Below are 20,265 nucleotides of genomic sequence, written 5' to 3' on the forward strand. Positions count from 1 at the left end.
CCCATATTTTCCTTAGCTTTAATCCGTTTGAAAACCCATTTTGAAAGTGACACGTTCATAACCTCGTCGTAGTATTTTATATATAATACTAATAATAACGATATCTAAAAATACTTATAATAATAATAAGATTAATAATAATAATAATAATAATAATAATAATAATAATAATAATAATAATAATAATAATAATAATAATAATAATAATAATAATAATAATAATAAATAAATAAATAAATAAATAATAAATCTTATACGGAGTAATATAGATAAATATGTGTGTGTGAGAATTAAGCCAGAACTCGATCAATTTATAGAACCTTTTTCTAAAAAAGCACCCCATGCGATCGCATGGGATTTGTGCTTCAAGGCCATGCGATCGCATGGCCCTCTGATCCAGCTCACATTCTTTTAACTTCTAGTTTGTCGACATATTTAAATATTAATATAATATATATAATTTAAATTAATTAATTATATATTATATTATATTTTCGTGCATAGTTGATTTGTAATTTTTGTTCCGATAAGTCGTATGTCATCACGCGACTTATGTCCCGATTCCGGTTTTTTGAACGTCCTTTCGTACGCTGAGAAAACTTGTACTTTATGTTTCGTGACCCGTACCTTTGTTAAAATATAGTCTTAAATTATCCCTAAATTATTCCACTCAAAGTAGATCTTAATCTTTCGAGTGTATTGGTCATTTACTTCTATAAATCATCTTCTCGTTATCATAGTATATATAATTTTAAATCAAAACGTTTTATAACCAAATTAATATTACATTTTATCATATTATTAAATATATATTTTCAATATTCATAAACACGTTTTTAAATTACACACCGCAAGTTATTCATATATCTAATTCTAACAGTTAATATTTCTTATTATTGTATGTGTACAAACACTTTAACATTTATTTCGAATATCGTTAAAAATGAATGATTTCCCAAATCAACGTGGACCTTACAACAGAGACCCGTAATAATATCATAATCCTTAAGGGACTCAGTAAATATCTTTTAATTCAATCGTTTAGCATAATCTTTTAACTTCGTAGTTAAATATATCAATCAGATAATCAAACCAATAAGTTTAATGCACAGTATCATATACTCAACACGTTGTTACATTTTCAAGTTATAGTATGTATCTGTTTACATATAATTGTTCGCGAATTATTGAGAACAATCGAAGGGTAATTGAATAGTTCAAAATTTTGAGATTCAACTTCATAGACTTTACTTATCGTGTCGGAAACGTTAAAGATTAAGTTTAAATTTGGTCAGAAATTTCCGGGTCATCACAGTACCTCCCCGTTAAAGAAATTTCATCCCGAAATTTGAATGAGGTCGTCATGGCTAACAATAAAAATGTTTTCATGAAGAATATGAGTTGATAAATAGAATTTTTATCACCGTTGAATAATATGGATAAAATAATCCAATTACTCGGAGCGTATGAGAGAAGTTATCATAATAGAGTGAAATGAAGGAATAGAGATTCGTCTTAACTCTTGACGTAGTAACGATTTATTTCCGGAATTTAAGGAATAGAAAATCTTCATAATCTAATAAGATTTGATTCTTCGAATTTTAAGGAAATTAAGATTTCCTTTGATTATATGCGTAATCTGCCTCGATTGCTATGTCTGATATTTTGCTATAAATTGACCTCTTCCGTTTCATTTATTTTCACCACTCCTATAATCATTTTCCTTATTTCATACTTCTTAATAGATTGTGAAAATGCTTCATCCAGTTCTGATTCTTGATATACTCCTAACTTTCATATCTGTCATTCTTCTTTTTCATCTACCACCGGAGGAAGTTATTTTCTTCTACCATTACCTTGGGGTTATAGTGTTTTTTATTCTCCCGTATCTTTATATTGCTATACGCATTGATATACACGGTTTGTAAATTTCGGGGTTGTTATCGGGCTTATATTCTCCTTTATATTTCGGAGCTTCATGCTTTTGTTCTCTCTTCCCGCCTTCAAGTCAAGCGAATAATGGTCCAGAATTCGTAGGTATGAAGTTTTGGATGAACATAGTTAATGTTCTAAGAAAGAAATTGAAATGGCACGATCTTGATTTGTCAAATTACCAGAATATCCGGAAAAGACCGAATCATCAAGAAAATATTTTCTTGATATGTTTAGAGGTTAAATAGAATGAAAGAGTTATGTAACATGGTTGATGTCAAAGCTAAGGGGTATAAAATACTATTAAATTTTAGCAGGAAATACTATTAAATACGATACAATTTTACACAAGATATTTATTTATTTAGAGAATGGATATACTTAAACCTTGCTACAACACTTATAGGCAGTGTACCTAATCGTACAGTAGTGTAGGTTTTAGTAAGTCCGGTTCGTTCCACAGGGAAAATCTTTAAACAAAGCTTAACGCTATATTAGTTTACTTTTATAAAAATACAAATATATATATAAGTAATATTATTATTATAAAGGGGGGTTTTTACCGTTTAATGACCGGTTTGTCGATTTTAAAACTTTAGTCGCAGTTAAAACCAAATGTAAAATAATAAATATAAATACAAGACTTAAATTAAAGCGTAAAGTAAATAACAATAATGAAATTGCGAATAATAAAAGTGCGATAAAATAAACTTGCGATAATTAAAAAGTACGATAATTAAAAGTGCAATTAAATACAATAACAATAAAAAAATGCGATAATTAGAAGTGCAATTAAATATAAAATAAAGGAAATTAAATATGAAATAAAAGAATTATGCTTATTTAAACTTTCGTAATCATGATGTTTGACGTGTTGATTTTAGTTTTATGCCCATGGGTTAATTGTCCTTTGTCCTGGATTATTTAATATGTTCGTCTGGTTTTTGTCCATAACAGTCCATCAGTCATAAATATAAAGTGCGAGTATCCTCGTCAAATTATCCTTATACCCGAAGTTAAATATTCCAACTAATTGGGGACTTAAACTGTAACAAGGTTTTAATACTTTGTTTAATGAATACACCAGGTTATCGACTGCGTGTAAACCAAGGTTTTACTACTTTGTTAACAATTACACCAATTACCCTTGAATGTAATTCACCCCTGTTTCAAAAAGTCTATTAACTATTAATCCAGTTCCGTATCTGGTAAAATGAATAATTATTGGTATTTATAGATATCCCGCCCACCGTACCCAGTTAAGCGTATGTGGTTATATATAAATACGTCGAATTATAAGTTTGTATATTAAATTAACAAGGTATTGTTTAGTTAATATAAAACCCATTAATAGCCCATAGTCTAATTTCCACAAGTGTCGTTCTTTTATCCAAACCCCAATTATGGTACAAAGCCCAATTACCCAATTTTAGTAATTAGCCCAACATCATGATTACTTTGTTTTAAATAAGCATAATAATAACTTAGCTACGAGACATTAATATAAAAAGGTTGAACATAACTTACAATGATTAAAAATAGCGTAGCGTTACACGGACAGAATTTCGACTTACACCCTTACAATATTCGCTAACATACCCTTATTATTAGGATTTAAAATTAAAATTAAAATTAAAATATAATATATATATATATATATATATATATATATATATATATATATATATATATATATATATATATATATATATTACGATATAGATAGAGAGATGGATGGATTTTTTTGTTATTTTTGCGATCAGAATTCGTTTGCTTTTATAGGGATTTTCAGAGTTAGGGGCTCCGCGACTCGCGGCATTTTTGGCCTTCAAACTCCGCGAGTCGCGGAGTTTGCTTTTACAGCTCACACAAGTTTGGCTCTTTGTTTACCGACGGTTTTAAATATTTATATAATATATAAATAATTATAAGAATTATTTAAATATTATATTATATTTATGTGCATAGTTGACTTGTAATTTTTAGTCCGTTGCGTCGAGCGTTGAGAGTTGACTCTGGTCCCGGTTCCGGATTTTCGAACGTCCTTGCGTACAATTTTATATTTTGTACTTTGCGTTTTGAATCTTGTACTCTTGTAATTTCGAGACGTTTCTTATCAATAATTGGAACCTCTTTGATTGTCTTTTGTACTTTTGAGCTTTTTGGTCGTTTGCGTCTTCAATTCGTCGAATCTGTCTTTTGTCTTCACCTTTTATTATTTAAACGAATATCACTTGTAAATAGAACAATTGCAACTAAAAGCTTGTCTTTCTTGAGGAATAATGCTATGAAATATATGTTCGTTTTTAGCGTTATCAAATATTCCCACACTTGAGCGTTGCTTGTCCTCAAGCAATATCGTTTTGAAATACTAGAATCACTTCTTTATTCTTCACACTTTGTACATCAGTGATTTCTATACGGTGGTATAAACAATGGTAGTAACGATATGGTTTACAGTTCCACATGACTATAAAAATTTTGATCCATTAAGGAAATTGGATCTTTATGAAAACATTTGATCTTTTGAAAATTAAATCTAGTTTTTACCCTAGATAAGTTTTCCGGAATAACCCTTCACCGGTGTTTGCAAAATATTCTTATGGGTTGTGTGGGTTTCAGATTTGAAAATTTTAGCTCAAAACTTATGGTTTCGTGTCACCCACTTGCTAACCTTGTATTTGGAAAGCAACGCGTCCAGTTTACTTGTCCCGTATATTACCTTTCGGTAAACTACCATCCGGTTGTAAAGGAAAGCGTTGAACAAGCAACTGTTAAGGCAATGTCTAATGACATGCATTTGATTATGGTCTATAATGTGTCGGACGCAATTACTATCCTTGGTAGGAGCAATAGTAAAGCTCACCCTTATAATTTTTCGATCTGGCACAAGGTCCTGTCTTTGACCACTATGCAACCACCGTTCTTACGGTTGACACCCGATTTAGTTCAGGTGACCTAATGAATTCCAGGTGAATTCCTAGGATTTTACGTTCAATGGTAATGAACGCATTAAAAATAGGGTTTTCAGAAAACAAATCGATTTTATTTTTGATCAAAATATTTTCTCGTTCAAGCTTGAGTTTAGATATCATTGAATTCCATGAGTTTGTAATTCTCAATCTTTAAGGTCAATCTCTAGGATTGAGTAATATCAGTCTTAAAAGCTGATTTTTAATCTTTAAGGAGATTATCCTTTCTGGGGATCTGAATCATTAGTCTTATCCAGCTAATTTGCATGGTGCCCCCCATTGTACGAGATAAATCCTTCTCGTGGTTATGATAAATCTGACCACTTGGAGACCCTGTTTAATGCTGAGGTCCGTGGATTTCTTGCTGATTTTAGTGATGACTTTTCTAGATTTTTCGTCAACCTACAGCTGGTCTGGACGACAACTTCTTGACCTAAATCAAGAAGCGCGTTTCTTTTTCGGAAGACTTTACTTCCTTTTAATGATGGAATTGATTCATCGTGTAGATCCATCTTTCTTACATTAAATCAGGTAAAACTTTTTAGTTTAGTTCAAAGCAAAAGTATTTTCAGTTATTTGTTACAGATATATGTGACATATGTTTAAGATAACTTGGTAAATTTTCCCACACTTGGCTTTTATTTACCTTTTTATCGTCCTCTATTCCATTTTAAATGAATTTTAACATTTTGGTTTGTTTCTCAATTTATGTCCTTTCCGAGGTTACAATAATTTCGGTGTTAAAACCTAGTTTTATCGTTCATAAATATGTATAAACATGATTTTGAGTTCATTTAATTGAAAATTTTGAAAAATTTTACTAGAATTGGGTAGTCAGTATATAAGACTAGGGCTGTTCTTTATTATCAGAGAGCACTAGATTCTAATACAACTACTGCTTTACTAGTATTTTTAATGGTAACCCAGTGTTTAAGATAAAAATTTTAAAATCTGAAAGAATTTAACCCCTTCCCACACTTAAGATCTTGCAATGCCCTCATTTGCAAGAAATCAGTAACAATTTAAATTATTGAGGGTGATTTGTGTGAAAATGATTAAATTTTACCAAAGTTTCCAAATATATTGGCGTTTGTTTGCTGAATGATAAATGGGGCACATCATTTGTTCATTCCGTCTTGTTGTTATTTCACATATATTTTGCATCTTGTCGTCAAAATTAGTTGCTTTTGCTGAACTTAATGCCAGTCTTTGAAAATGCGTTGTTTTACCCTGTTGTGTACATAAGATAAACTGCAAACATATATACATATTTTTGAAGTTTGGTATATTACCCCACATTCAAAAATTATTAAAATCTAAGAATAAAAGTTAGAAAATTATAAAAACTATTACAATATTAACATAAGTATTAAACGTATCAACATTACAAATTACAAAATAAATAAAACTAAGTAGACTAGGGATGATACTGATACCAATAGGGGTTCCAAGCATAACCATAGGTGCTATAGAATGCTTCGGCAGGGTTATACGTAGGATACGGTGGTTGCATCTCTATAGACCAGGGAGGGAATATGGGTTTTGGTGTAGGAATATAGTTTCTACCTATATGTTGGCAATGAGCTATGATTTGGTTTTGATGAACTTGCCAATCTTCAAATGCTCTCTGTCTAGCATTTTCGTACTCCTGTGAAGCTATAAACCTTTGCATTTCTTGCATTTCATTTCCCCCTCCTACATTACCTTGCTGTTGGTTTCTCTCAACCTGTGGATGTCTACCATGGTATTGTACTGCGGCATTATTTCGCCTCTTCAAAACTTTCGCACCATGGTATACATTTAAACCTATTGTATCACGGGGTTCTGGTTCTTCTACTAATAATCCCCCCGACTTATATCCACACCGAGATATTCAGCAATCAAAGTAATAAAAATACCACCTCCTATTATGCTATGCGGTCTCATCCCCCTAACCATAGCTGATAAATAATAACCCACACAATAAGGTATACTTACAGCGCTTTGTGGGTCTCGAATACACATATGGTAAAACAAATCCTGTTCATTTACCTTTTCCTTGTTCTTACCTCTTTGTGTAATCGAATTAGCTAAAAACCTATGAATCACTCTTAATTCAGCTCTATCTATATCCAAATAAGAGTAATTTCCCCCTTTGAATCGGTGATGGCTTGTCATTTGACTCCATACACCATGTGTATCAAAATTTTCATCTATCTTTCTACCATTTAGTATCAACCCTCTACAATCGGCAGATGCTAACTCCTCAGGCGTATATATACGTAAAGCCTGAGCCATGTCTAGTAAAGACATGTGGCGCATCGAACCTCCTAACAAAAATCTAATAAAAGATCGATCGGTTAAACTAGCTACCCGATCATTCAACTCTATACTACACAACAATTCTTCACACCATACTTTATATACAGGTCTATGCATGGTGAATAAATGTACCCAGTCATTAAACGTAGAATTACCATACCTCTGTACAAGTAATTCCCTAATTAGCCCGGCCAATTCTACAGCTTCTAATGGTCCCCATTCTATGACCCTCGGTACCTCAACAACTTTAGAATGAAGAGTATGCAAACCCCTCTGATATTTTGGATAATCTATCCAAAGTCTGTCAAATCTCAGGTTCGGGTGCAAATCTTCCAGGTGCATATCAGAAAATGTCATGACTGGATGAGGTATATCTTGCTTGTAGTAGTTATCCACCTCCTGTTGTTCCGCATTCTCAGCAGGAGCATTGCGAGCTTGGGATGAAGATTCACTCCTTTCAGTCTGCAAAACACATCAAACACAATTTTTGTGCATCCAAATATGCATTAGTGTCAGCAAATCATCAATCAAAATAATTACAATGACATGATTAATTTATATCAAACTTAAGCTCATTTTCACATTTTTATCAAATCTACACTTTTTCAAATAAGCATATACGAAAATGTTCGCCAAGTTCATAAGCATTTAACTCAAATAACATGTCAAAATAATCATTACTAGCAATTAAACAAGTTTCAAATGGCATTATCTATCAAAAATCAAGTTCATGAATTTTTAGACTTGAAAAAGTCCACTTTAATTCTCAAAATCATGTTTAGGCTCAAAGTTTGGATCATTTAACTACCTAAACATGTTACACTACTTAATTTAGCAACAATTCATGACAAAAATCGGCCATAACCTGTTTATATCAAAAAGCCCCAAATTTGCTCAAGAACACAAACCCTAGATTACTCAAAATTTGAAGTTTAAGGCTTCTAATCATGTTAAATAGCATCAATCTAGGTTATACAAGCATAATACATAAACAATTTAAGCCTAATTACACTAAAAAGCATCAAAATCAAATTGGAGAAAAAATTGCTCAAGAACACTAATTTCGGATTAAATGGTGTTTAGGTGTAGAAATTTACCGTTTTTCTTGAGTAATTCCTTGATAGCATCCTTCTCAACATGATTTTAGTAAAAGATTTGATGATTAACGGTTAAAAATTGTGATTTTGGGGTGTATTTTTCGGGTTTTTGTGCAGTGTTTTCGCAGTGTTTTTATTTGTTTTGGGTTGGGACTGATCAGTTCGATCAGTTATATTTTTTTCTGTATTTCGGTCCTCCCGCGAGTCGCGGTGTTTGGACACTTCAAACTCCGCGAGTCGCGGAGTTTGGTTTTTTTTTTTTTTTTTTGAACATCTTATATTAATTAAAACAATTAAGTAATTAATTTTAAAATTTTGTTTCCCTTGTTATTTAGGACGAGGTCGTTTCGGATCGATGTCCTAGTCCGTCCCTCGACAAAATTTTAAAATTTGTCTTTTTGTAGCGATTGTTTTAAAAGCTAAGATTTTTGGGTTTTTTTTTTTAATGTTTTTGACATACTTTAATTCAATAAGATTAAAAATAATGATAATAAAAGTTCTCGTCCCTCCCTCGGGTAAAGCAATTTCGGTTCAAAGACCTAGTCTTCAACTTAAGACGAATTTTAAAAATCATATTTTTAACTTAATGAGATAAAGTAAATTTTTGTTTTTAAATTCACACAATTTAAATATAAAATTCAAAATTAATATTAAAAATTCACACCAAACTTAAAATTTGAAATGCATAAAATTAAAAATTCATATTTTAAAAATTAAAAATTCACACCAAACTTATATTAATTTTTCAAATATTTACAATTTTAAATATATTGTTTTTACAAAGTTTATAATATCAATTTAAGATTTATATATTAATTTTAAAAACATGGTAAAAATAAAATTAAAAATCTTTTTGGCTTTTTATCCCACTTTAATCAATCAAATATTATCAAAAATATGCGCCCCTCTTTTCGGTAAAGTAATTTCGGTTCCAAGACCTAATTTAACTCATGACGAATTTTTGAAATATTTTTGGGTTGATTGATTAAAGATATTTATACCTTAAGAATAAACGTTAAATTTCGCAGTGATGTAATAAATTTTTGAATGATATCAATAATTTCGGTAAACAAACCTAATTTTATTCAATACCAATTTAATACTTTATAGCGAACAAATTAGCGTTTATTATCAAAAGGTTAAAAATAAAAAAAATAAAATAAAAATAAAAACTGTACAAACTTACCTGTGAGATAGTATTCTTAGTTATATGATCTATCCCATTCATAAGATAGTCGGTTTAATTGGTTTTCCATAGCTACATAGGCGTAACCTCGAGCATTCAGTGTCTTTTCTTCTAAACATATGAACGGTCCGTCTCTGCATAAAGTAACAAATTCGGTATTTGAATAGGTTTGATTATTTGAACATTTACCTCCATGTGACCATTTTCCGCATTTGTGACATCTTTCTAGGTGCCGTGCTCTTCTTTTTGCTGCGGATTTTGATTTTCCTTTACCAAATTGTAACTTATTATCTTCGCATCTGGATTCTTTTCTAACTCCGTCCATTCTTTCTCTAATTACTGATACTATTTCACTCGGTAGTATGTCATTATTACGTTTAGTGATCAAAGCGTGTAGCATTAGACCATGGTTTAGTTCACAGGCAGTCTTCATTTCCTAAAAAAAATAAAAATTCAGAATGGGGGGAGAAGACTAGTTCTTTAGGGTCTGCTAGGGAAAGACCATTCGGGTTCCATTTTCGAGAACTACACGAAAACAGACAATCTAACTCTAACAGAAATACATATTATCCTTTAAAGACTTGATTCTCCCCACACTTAGTTAGCTGTGGTGTCGAAATTGTGATTAACTTCGTTGTCGACTTCCATCGGACCATGTGTGTAATGTTTAACTCTGTGACCATTAACTTTAAATTCAATCCCATTTGAATTTATTAATTCTATCGTTCCGTATGGGAAAACTCTTTTGACTATGAATGGTCCAGACCATCTTGATTTCAATTTTCCAGGAAATAGCTTGAATCGTGAATTGAAAAGAAGAACTCTGTCTCCTTCCTTAAATTCTTTTGAACTTCTGATTCTTTTATCATGCCATTTCTTCGTTCTCTCTTTATAGATTAACGAATTTTCGTATGCTTCATGTCTTAATTCTTCTAATTCGTTTAGTTGACTTAATCGTAGACGTCCGGCTTCATGTAAATCAAGATTACATGTCTTCAAAGCCCAAAATGCTTTGTGTTCAATTTCTACTGGAAGATGACATGCTTTTCCATAAACAAGTCTAAAAGGTGTGGTTCCAATTGGAGTTTTGTAGGCTGTTCTAAAAGCCCAGAGTGCATCCTCCAATTTAATGGACCATTCTTTCGGATTTGATCCTACGGTTTTCTCTAGAATACGTTTTAAAGCTCGGTTGGTATTTTCAACTTGTCCACTTGTTTGTGGATGATATGCGGTGGAGATTTTATGAGTTACTCCATATCTTTTAAGAACTTTCTCAAGTTGATTATTACAGAAATGAGTACCCCGATCACTTATTAAAGCTTTCGGTGTTCCAAACCTTGCAAAAAGACGTTTTAAAAAGTTAACTACAACTCGTGCATCGTTAGTTGGGAGAGCTTGTGCTTCCGCCCATTTAGATACATAATCAATGGCTACGAGTATATATAGATTATTATGAGATTTTGGAAATGGACCCATAAAGTCAATACCCCAAATGTCAAATACTTCACATACTTGGATGACATTTTGTGGCATTTCATCACGTTGACTTATTTTTCCGGCCCTTTGACAAGCATCACAGGATTTGCAAAGAAGGTGTGCGTCTTTGTAAATTGTAGGCCAATAGAATCCAGCATCATAAACTTTTCTTGCTGTTACTTGAGGCCCATAATGCCCTCCTGTTGGTCCTGTGTGACAATGGTTTAATATTTTACTAGCTTCATCTCCAAATACACATCGGCGTATTATTCCATCGGGACAACTTTTAAACAGATGTGGATCTTCCCAAAAATAGTGTTTTATATCACTGAAGAATTTCTTTCGTCTTTGGTACGATAATCCTTTTTCAAGGAATCCACAAACTAAGTAGTTTGCATAGTCTGCAAACCATGGAATTTCTTTATAATCTATCTTCAATAGATATTCATCAGGAAAGTTGTCTGGTATGGCTGATTCATTTAGAACTTCTAATTCGGGATTTTCAAGACGAGAAAGATGATCAGCGGCGAGATTTTCTGCTCCTCTTTTATCTCGGATTTCAATATCAAACTCTTGTAAGAGTAAGATCCAACGGATTAATCTTGGTTTAGCATCTTGTTTTGAAAATAGGTATCTAAGAGCAGAATGGTCGGTATAGACCACCGTTTTTGCTAGAACGAGATATGATCGAAATTTGTCAAAAGCAAAGACAATAGCAAGGAGTTCTTTTTCAGTAGTTGTATAGTTCGTTTGTGCTCCTTGTAACGTCTTACTAGCATAATATATAGGTTGAAATCGTTTTTCAATCCTTTGTCCTAAAACGGCTCCCATTGCAAAATCACTTGCATCGCACATTAGTTCAAATGGTAGATTCCAATTTGGTGTTATCATGATCGGTGCATTAGTGAGTTTCTCTTTAAGAATATTAAAAGATTTGATACACTCATCTGAAAAAATGAATGGAGCATCCTTTTCTAGGAGTTTATTCATAGGAGTGGCAATTTTAGAAAAATCTTTTATGAAACGTCGGTAAAAACCGGCATGCCCTAGAAAACTCCTAACTCCTCTAACATTGGTGGGATGTGGAAGTTTAGCAATTACATCTACTTTAGCTCTATCCACTTCAATTCCTTCTTTTGAAATTTTATGACCAAGAACGATGCCTTTTTTAACCATGAAATGGCATTTCTCCCAATTAAGAACTAGATTTGATTGTTCGCATCTAATAAGCATTCGTTCTAGATTAACTAGACATGATTCAAATGTATCACCGAAGACTGAAAAGTCATCCATGAAAACTTCCATGCATTCTTCTATCATGTCGTGAAAAATCGCCATCATGCACCTTTGAAAGGTTGCAGGGGCGTTACAAAGTCCAAATGGCATGCGTTTGTAAGCAAAAGTACCATAAGGGCACGTGAATGTGGTTTTCTCTTGATCTTCGGGTGCTATTGGAATTTGAAAATATCCGGAAAATCCATCTAGAAAACAATAGTAACTATTTCTGGCTAATCTTTCCAACATTTGATCTATGAAAGGTAAGGGAAAGTGATCTTTTCTGGTGGCGTCATTTAATTTCTATAATCAATACACACACGCCATCCTGTTACAGTCCTAGTAGGAATAAGCTCATTTTTCTCATTTGTAATGACAGTCATGCCACCCTTCTTAGGCACGCATTGAACTGGGCTTACCCATGGACTATCAGAGATTGGATAAATTAGACCTGCATCTAGCAGTTGAATAATCTCTTTCTTAACTACATCTTGCATATTAGGATTTAGTCTTCGTTGGCGTTGCACATACGTTTTATGACCTTCTTCCATAAGGATTTTATGTGTGCAATACGAAGGACTTATTCCTTTAATATCATGAATCTTCCATGCAATGGCTGGTTTATGAGCTTTCAACACAGAAATGAGTTGTGATTTCTCATTTTCAGTAAGAGAAGACGATATTATTACAGGTAATTCAGATTCACCATGTAAATAAGCGTATTCCAAATGGTTTGGAAGTGGCTTTAACTCTAATTTCAGAGGTTCTTCTATCGATGATTTGTATCGATATCTGTCTTCTTCTTTTAGCATTTGAATTTCTTCTGTTGTTGGTTCATATCCATTAGCTATAAGTGTAGCTAACATTTCAGCTTCATCAATTGGTTCATTACCTTCTCCTAAAGAACATTCTCCTGTTCCTTGTAATTCTGGAAATTCTTCTAATAATTCTGCATGTGCATCTATAGTTTGAATATAATAACATGTATCATCTGCAGATTGTGGTTGTTGCATTGCTCTATCAACTGAAAAGGTAACACTCTCATCCTCTATACTTAGGGTCAATTTCTTACCGAACACGTCTATCATTGCTTTAGCCGTGTTTAAGAATGGTCTTCCTAATATGAGAGGAACTTGAGAATCTTCTTCCATATCCAAAACAACAAAATCTACTGGAAATACTAAAGTACCAACTTTAACTAGCATGTTCTCCATTATCCCTCTAGGATATTTTATTGATCTATCGGCTAGTTGTATGCTTATTCTGGTTGGTTTCAATTCTCCAAGGTCTAGTTTAGCGTATAGTGAATATGGCATTAGATTTATACTAACACCTAAGTCTGCCAATGCTTCTATTGAACTAAGACTACCCAGAAAACATGGAATTGTGAAACTTCCTGGATCAGATAGTTTTTCTGGTATCTTATTCAACAGCACTGCTGAACAATTAGCATTCATAGTAACAGCCGAGAGTTCTTCCATTTTCTTTCTATTTGAGATTAGATCTTTCAAGAATTTAGCATATCTAGGCATTCCTGAAATCACATCAATGAAATGAAGATTTACATTTATCTGTTTAAACATATCTAAGAATTTGGATTGCTCGGCTTCAAGTTTCTCTTTCTTCATTTTACTCGGGTAAGGAAGTGGTGGTTGGTATGGTTTAACATAAGGTTTATCCTTAGCTGTGTTATCTTCATTAACCTTTTCAACTACCGGTTCTTTTTCCTTATCTTGATTAGGTTGTGGTTCTTGTGGGGTAGGAATAGCTTCATCAGAAGTTACAGGTATTTCAGGTGGTTTAAGTGTTGTACCACTTCTTGTGGTAATGGCTTTAGCTGTTTCATTTCGGGGGTTAGCATTTGTATCACTAGGTAGACTTCCCGGTTTTCTTTCACCTATTAACCTTGCTAGGTTACTTACTTCTTGTTCCAGATTTTGAATAGAAGCTTGTTGATTTCTAAATGCTTGAGCATTTTGTTCATTGGTTTGTTCCTGAGATGTGAAAAACTGCGTTTGAGTTTCAACTAGCTTCGTCATCATATCTTCTAAATTCGGCTTTTTATCATTGGTTTGTTGTGGTGGTTTGTTTTGAAAATTAGGTCTTTGCTGATTGCAAGTATTATTGGATACTTGTTGATTGTTAGGACCTTGTAGGTTGTTGTATGGAATATTTCTGTTATAATTCTGGTTTTGATTGTAAATCGGTCTTGGCGGTTGATAATTATTCTGATAATTATTTCCAGTCCTTTGGTTTATGTATGAAATATTCTCTCTTTGTTCCATTGTTAATTCAATACTAAGACAATCTTTTGTCAAATGTGGTCCTCCACACTGCTCACAACTAATTCGTATTGAGTGAATATCTTTAGTCATCTTTTCCATTCGTCTCTCCACAGCATCTATCTTTGCGGAAATGGAATCTAAGTCATGGCTAGAATCGGCTCTAGCTGCTTTAGATGATCTAACGATATCTTTTTCTTGGTGCCACTCATGTGAGTGGGAAGCAGTGTTATCAATAATTTTGTAAGCATCAGCTTCGGTTTTCTTCATAATAGAACCACCAGCTGCTATATCTATGTCTTTCCTTGTAGTGATGTCGCATCCTTGGTAGAATATTTGTACTATTTGACAGGTGTCTAAACCATGTTGCGGACATCCTCTTAACAACTTTCCATATCTTGTCCACGCCTCATATAGAGTTTCATTTGGCTTCTGTGTGAACGTAACAATTTCTGCTTGAAGTCTTACGGCTTTAGATGCAGGAAAGAATTGTTTAAGAAATTTTTCAACTAATACGTCCCATGTATCGATCGCCCCTTCAGGTAACGATTCCAACCAATCTTTGGCTTCTCCCTTTAAAGTCCTGGGAAATAACATGAGATATATCTGTTCATCCTCCACTTCTCTTATTTTAAATAGTGTGCAGATCCTATTAAAAGTACGTAAATGTTCATTTGGATCTTCCTTCGGCGCACCACTAAATTGGCATTGATTAGTCACCATGTGTAGAATTTGTCCTTTGATTTCATAATCTGGCGCATTAATGTCTGGATGAGTAATTGCGTGACCTTGGCCAGTGCGTTTAGCTCTCATTCGGTCTTCCATACTTAAAGGTTCCAGATTCTCCATAATTGAATTTGTTGAATCGGAATCACTAGAGGATTCTGATTTAATGGTTCATTCCTCAACAATCTCTGTTTGAATGATTGGTGGTTCCGGAGGAAAGTTTAGTGGTTCAGGATCTACGAATCGTTCCTGAATATTCTCCGAATTCTCAATTGTGAGGTCGGGTTCAAAAAATGGATTATCGGAAATTTGAACTGGAGTACTTGGTCGACTGGATGACGATTCTAAAGAAAAATCAACGGCAGTAATATTTGCTAAATGTCTTGATCTAGTTACAGGTGGTGAACGTACAAAAGGTGGTGAACGTCTTGCTCGGTGCATTCACTGAATATCTTATTAGTTTTTAAAAGGAAAGAAAAATTATAATAAGTTATCCAATCAATAGACTTTTCTGATTTTGCCCACGTTTTGAATAGCCAAAAGATGCAGCAGAGGGGCAGGATTCGTTTGGTCTCAATATAATTGAGGACTGTTTGGCTCCAATAACCCGGTCCACGTACAAATCCAACTATTACTACGAACCAGAAAATTTTAATGTCTATCAATTTAACCACTTAAAATAAATTTTCGTAATTTTAAGAAATTTAGATAAGAAGTAGAACAAAAATCTATGTCCTAAAAACTAGAATAGCGAGAAATAAGAAAGAAAAAGAGTTCGTCGGAAAAAGGTCGAAAAAGAAAAATTGGTTGAAAAATAAAAGGTGACGGAAAAATAAAAGAAACTTATAAAACTTAAAAATACTTGACTAATCTAACCTTATTACTACAACTAACTTAAAATTATAATCGCAAATTGAGATTACTAATTGGAATGATAATTAATACATAGGTAAAAGGTGTCTAAAAATATTAAAGCTTACAGGAAAAACTAAATCCCAAATGGAAATAATTTAAAAAGAAATTAAAACTTAAAAAGGCGTCGCAAAATTCTAAAGCACCTAAATCTTAGTCTACAGAAAAAGCATTTAAGGAATTCTACAGCAAAGCCTAAAAATCTAGAAATAAAAATAACTATGGCAAAAACTAAGTTTAAAACTAAATATGAGCTAAAAATACAAATATTACGCTAAAACGATTAAAAGGGACAAAATATAAAAATATACAAAAAGTTGTAAAAATTACAATTTTTATAAAAATATTATTTTTATAAAAAGTATTAATTTTTATATATATTAAAACTAATTATAATTAATTAAAACTAAATTATATTAATAATAAACTTAATTAGGGTTTAAATAATAATAATAATTAATAATCACCCGTAATTAATGATGTTTAGGGTTTCTGTTGGTGTCAGAGTTTCTTCGCGAGTTGCGGTAATCGAGGCAGCAAACCCCGCGAGTCGCGGGGTTCAGAAATTCAACTGACAGGTTATTTAAAATTCGACGCGTTTTTCTTTTTCTTTTATATATTTTCTGTTTTTGTATTTTCTGTTTTAAAATCTAATTAAAATATTTATATAATTTAAATAAAACTTATCTTTAATAACTAAGATAAAAATAAAATACTTTATAACAATCTAAAAAAAAATAGATTTACATATATTTATATTTTTTTTTTCGGTCTTTTATATTTATAAAATATATTTATAAAATATATTAAATAAAACTTATATTTTTACAAACTAAAGAAACTTTATAAAACTTAAATATTTATCAAACTCCTAAAAATATTTATATTTTTGTTTTTCTTTTTATATTTTTGAATATTTAAAACGTATTTTTACAAAAGCGAATTTTAATAAAAGTAAACTAAAAATCTTTTTTTTTTATATTAGCGTTGCGCTTCCGGCGTTTAAGAGATTCCCCGGCAGCGGCGCCAAAAAAATATATTTGATGTCAAAGCTAAGGGGTATAAAATACTATTAAATTTTAGCAGGAAATACTATTAAATACGATACAATTTTACACAAGATATTTATTTATTTAGAGAATGGATATACTTAAACCTTGCTACAACACTTATAGGCAGTGTACCTAATCGTACAGTAGTGTAGTTTTTAGTAAGTCCGGTTCGTTCCACAGGGAAAATCTTTAAACAAAGCTTTACGCTATATTAGTTTACTTTTATAAAAATACAAATATATATATAAGTAATATTATTATTATAAAGGGGGGGTTTTACCGTTTAATGACCGGTTTGTCGATTTTAAAACTTTAGTCGCAGTTAAAACCAAATGTAAAATAATAAATATAAATACAAGACTTAAATTAAAGCGTAAAGTAAATAACAATAATGAAATTGCGAATAATAAAAGTGCGATAAAATAAACTTGCGATAATTAAAAAGTACGATAATTAAAAGTGCAATTAAATACAATAACAATAAATAAAAGTGCTATAATTAGAAGTGCAATTAAATATAAAATAAAGGAAATTAAATATGAAATAAAAGAATTATGCTTATTTAAACTTCCGTAATCATGATGTTTGACGTGTTGATTTTAGTTTTATGCCCATGGGTTAATTGTCCTTTGTCCTGGATTATTTAATATGTCCGTCTGGTTTTTGTCCATAACAGTCCATCAGTCATAAATATAAAGTGCGAGTATCCTCGTCAAATTATCCTTATACCCAAAGTTAAATATTCCAACTAATTGGGGACTTAAACTGTAACAAGGTTTTAATACTTTGTTTAATGAATACACCAGGTTATCGACTGCGTGTAAACCAAGGTTTTACTACTTTGTTAACAATTACACCAATTACCCTTGAATGTAATTCACCCCTGTTTCAACAAGTCTATTAACTATTAATCCAGTTCCGTATCCGGTAAAATGAATAATTATTGGTATTTATAGATATCCCGCCCACCGTACCCAGTCAAGTGTATGTGGTTATATATAAATACGTCGAATTATAAGTTTGTATATTAAATTAACAAGGTATTGTTTAGTTAATATAAAACCCATTAATAGCCCATAGTCTAATTTCCACAAGTGTCGTTCTTTTATCCAAACCCCAATTATGGTACAAAGCCCAATTACCCAATTTTAGTAATTAGCCCAACATCATGATTACTTTGTTTTAAATAAGCATAATAATAACTTAGCTACGAGACATTAATATAAAAAGGTTGAACATAACTTACAATGATTAAAAATAGCGTAGCGTTACACGGACAGAATTTCGACTTACACCCTTACAATATTCGCTAACATACCCTTATTATTAGGATTTAAAATTAAAATTAAAATTAAAATTAAAATATATATATATTACGATATAGATAGAGAGATGGATGGATTTTTTTGTTATTTTTGCGATCAGAATTCGTTTGCTTTTATAGGGATTTTCAGAGTTTGGGGCTCCGCAACTCGCGGCATTTTTGGCCTTCAAACTCCGCGAGTCGCGGAGTTTGCTTTTACAGCTCACACAAGTTTGGCTCTTTGTTTACCGACGGTTTTAAATATTTATATAATATATAAATAATTATAAGAATTATTTAAATATTATATTATATTTATGTGCATAGTTGACTTGTAATTTTTAGTCCGTTGCGTCGAGCGTTGAGAGTTGACTATGGTCCCGGTTCCGTATTTTCGAACGTCCTTGCGTACAATTTTATATTTTGTACTTTGCGTTTTGAATCTTGTACTCTTGTAATTTCGAGACGTTTCTTATCAATAATTGGAACCTCTTTGATTGTCTTTTGTACTTTTGAGCTTTTTGGTCGTTTGCGTCTTCAATTCGTCGAATCTGTCTTTTGTCTTCACCTTTTATTATTTAAACGAATATCACTTGTAAATAGAACAATTGCAACTAAAAGCTTGTCTTTCTTGAGGAATAATGCTATGAAATATATGTTCGTTTTTAGCATTATCATGATGAGAGTGTGATCTGTGAACCTTTATCACGTTCCATTAGAAACTCAGCATGACTTACTGTAATATAATCACATTGATCAAGTGTCATTATATTATACTAATTCATGCTTAGTTCCCAACACTACTTCAAACATCCATTTTTCGAATTTTTCAGATTTTTTTGAAACTAAAATAGTTTCTTTTATGATGTAACACAGATAGCGTGAAGAGATGAATGATTTCAGATAAGAATAGTTATGAAAATATCTTCAGAAATATGGAGGATATTTATAATGGAAGGTACGATGATATCTTAGAATTTTTAAGATAAGATGATGAAGAAGAATATTATCCGCAAAGGTTTTAGAGTAAGGAGCAAGGTATTTGCTAAGGATTTCAGCAGACACTGAATCAGTTGTATTCTTTGAAGGTAGATTTCGTCTTTGTGATTTGTCCACAGCCTCCTTCATAGTCTGCTCAATCCGTTTTCCAGTTCCAAACCTTCTCTTTTTCTCAGCTTTACCACCATACTATTCTTTATCATCAAACTTTTGATTGTTAAGGTCGTTTACAGTTTTTGCTGCTTCATCAGCATTGTTCCAATTTCAGAGAACTAGTTCATAGTTTGAGATGTTTTTCAGAAACTTCACATTCGAAGTATGTAAGTCTAGAAGATAGATGTTATCTATATATAACTGTTATCGTAGAAAATGCTGCGAGATTCAAAATACTGATTGCTAATTCCCGGTAGTTGGTATGACAATTACCGTTACAAGATGTGAATGAGTACATGATAGGGTTTCAATGATTATAAGGATTTTTCGAAAGATCAAGGATTAATGAGGTTGTTGGTAAATTTACTGCTAATGTGGTGGAACATAAAAGGTTCCCCAGTAACAAAAACGTATATATCAAGGTTATAATAAGACTAATCTGAAAAGTCGAAGTTGACTGTTTGGATGTGTGATAAAACTGAATACTTTGAAAAGAGATTGCAAAGTTATTTTCGGTAAAAACAATACTAAAGGATCTTGCACAGTTTTGAAGTCAAAGTATAGCTTTGAAAGATGTAGAGATCTAAGAATGATGTCAC

The sequence above is a fragment of the Rutidosis leptorrhynchoides genome, chromosome 5, assembly GCF_046630445.1.
Source record: "Rutidosis leptorrhynchoides isolate AG116_Rl617_1_P2 chromosome 5, CSIRO_AGI_Rlap_v1, whole genome shotgun sequence".
In the NCBI taxonomy this organism is placed as follows: Eukaryota; Viridiplantae; Streptophyta; class Magnoliopsida; order Asterales; family Asteraceae; genus Rutidosis; species Rutidosis leptorrhynchoides.